The following is a 2,696-nucleotide window of genomic DNA, read 5'->3' on the forward strand; positions in this document are numbered from 1 at the left end:
TCTCCAGGTGGGCAGAGATCACCACCGGGTATGTCTCATCTTGACCTAAATAGACATATTTTAAATCAGAGAGCAAAGGTTTTAGGTCAAGCTTCGGCGGCTTGAGGTTAGATGGTAGAAGCACTACATCAGTTTGGGGCAACTCTTCAAATTATGGCCTCCACCGGTTAACAAGTATCGGTGCAATATCAAGCAAGGCACACTTCTCCCTAATCATGTTATCATCAAAATCATGGAAGTAGGCCAGGCACGTCTCTAGAGGGTTTGAGGATAAGGTCAGAGGTGCCGTATCTTCCACGAAAGAGTCAATCATGTTAATGTCATGGAAATCGTCATCATCCTCTAAGTTTCTGCTGTTATTGAAAAATATGTTTGACTCCAATGTCATATTCCCAAAAGACATAGTCATGACATCATTCCTGCAATTGATAATTGCATTTGAAGTGGCAAGGAATGGGCGACCAAGAATGACAAGAATCTGAGTGTTCATATTATTGATGGGTTCGATGTCCAGGATGATAAAATCCACAGGGTAGTAAAATCGATCAACTTAGACCAACACATCCTCAATTATCCCTCTTGGTACACGAACAGAGCGATCGGCAAGTTGTAGTGTGGTTAGGGTGGGTTTTAATTCCCCCAAACCTGTCTGTATACCGAGTAGGGAATCGGATTAACGCTCGCTCCTAAGTCAAGAAGTTCATGATCAATTCGGTGGTCCCCGATTACACATGATATGGTTGGGCTACCGGGATCTCTGAATTTCTGTGGAACATCTTGCTTTAGGATGACACTCACTTTCTCGGTTAAGAAGATCTTCTTTTGAATACTCTACCGTCGTTTGGTCATGCATAATTCTTTTAGGAATTTGGCATATGAAGGTATCTGTTTTATGACATCAAGTAGAGGAATGTTGACTTTCACTTGTTTCATCACCTCTAAGATATCCTGAGAGTTAGAGAGAGGTTTTGGTGCGACCAACCGTTGGGAAAATGGAGCAACTAGCTTTTCTAAAAATTCCGGTTCTAATTTTTGTGGGGCCTCACTAGATCCATCATTGTTGTCCTCTTCTTGTTCTTGAGACTTTTCAGGCCTAACCGGAAGGGTTTTGTCAATGATCTTCCCACTCCTAAGAGTGGTGATGGATTTAGCGTGCTCCATTTGATTTGAAGAGCTGGGATTACTTATCTCGTAATGCGGTCTAGGATTAGGGAGCGGTTGTGCAGGAAGCATCCCCTTTTCTATAACCGTCATACGTGAATCCATCTTTTGCATAAAATCTTGCATTGCCTGGGTCAGCTCTTGCATGGAATTTTGAACCGGTTCTTCTTGAGGTTTCCCCTGATTTGGATTTTGATTGAAGAAACTTTGAGGGGTAGCAGTTTGTCCATTTCTCCAACTAAAGTTTGGATGATTTTTCCAACCAGGATCGTACATATTAGAGGTCGGTCCATTGAAAGGTCTTTGATAATTATTTACGGCATTGGATTGTTCATTCTACACTTCTTGAAAGGCGGGTATCGTAGGACAATTTTCAGTTATATGAATGTTGCAATCACATATATCGCAAACACTTTCATTAACCTTATCCTTCTTTCCTTCCATGGCTCAACTTTCCTTATGAGCATAGTCACTTTATACTTGAGATCATCCTCTTCTTTTAAGAGATACAATCCACCTTTCTCCTTATATTGAGTTGGCCTAGACATGGTGTTCGATTTTGGGTAATAATCCCATGATTGTGTTTTTTCAACAAGACTATCGAGGTAATCCCATACCTCGTTGACATTTTTATTAATGAATTCTCCATTACACATTGTCTCGACCATTTGGTGCATGGAAGATGTCAGTCCATCATAGAAAAAATTTGTAATGCGCCACATTTCAAAGCCGTGTTGTGGGCATGAACTGACCAAATCCTTGAACCTTTCCCAATATTGGTAAAATATTTCATCATCCTTTTGGGTGAAGTTCATGATTGCTTTTCTAAGGGTAATCGTTTTATGATGTGGAAAAAATTTCTTTATAAATTCCCTTTGCATATCATTCCATGTGCCAATGGATCTAGGAAGCAGTGAATGTAACCACATCTTAGCCTTCTCCTTTAAGGAAAAAGGAAAGAGTTTCAGCCTGACTGTGTCCTCAGACACATTTTGAAAATATAAACTGGCTATGATCTCATCAAACTCTTTCAAATGTAGATATGGTTTTTCAGATTTAAGCCCATGGAACTTAGAAAGGAGTTGGATAACCCCTGGCTTGATGTCCATATGTCCTGTATTTTCAGGAAAAATCATGCATGAGGGCGTACTCACCCCCGCTGGTTGTAAATAATCTCGTAAAGTACGAGGCGGGGGTACTTGATGCACCTCATTCTCATCCTAAATATCTTCCACCCTAGGTTGGGGTAGAAGAGGTTGGTTTTCAGCCATCACTTCAATTAACTCAGGGGATTTCGAGTGGTGTCTAGTCTTGCGATGGATAGTTAACCCCTCAACCAATCTTCCTTCAGTCAAGAGACATCAAGTGTTGTCACGGGCCCACTTGGGCATGAAACACTCACAACCCTCAATCAAATTCGAAACCTAATCCTAAGAAAGGAAAAGAAAATCTAGAAAGAAAGAGAGGGTTGGAAAGAAGTTACCAAATTGGAGTCCTTAAGTTAAAAACTTGCAAAAGAAAACAAAACAAGTCAG

The 2,696-nt window shown here is 40.7% G+C and overlaps 1 non-coding gene across 1 annotated transcript; it reads left to right on the forward strand.

Annotated features, from left to right (window-relative positions):
- The first annotated feature begins 1,887 nt into the window (after nt 1-1,887).
- On the forward strand, nt 1,888-1,994 carry LOC131232004 (small nucleolar RNA R71). Its single transcript, XR_009164613.1, has one exon. It is a non-coding gene; the product is annotated as a small nucleolar RNA R71 (small nucleolar RNA).
- The last annotated feature ends 702 nt before the right edge of the window (nt 1,995-2,696 follow it).

The sequence above is a fragment of the Magnolia sinica genome, chromosome 17 (genome assembly GCF_029962835.1).
Source record: "Magnolia sinica isolate HGM2019 chromosome 17, MsV1, whole genome shotgun sequence".
NCBI lineage: Eukaryota > Viridiplantae > Streptophyta > Magnoliopsida > Magnoliales > Magnoliaceae > Magnolia > Magnolia sinica.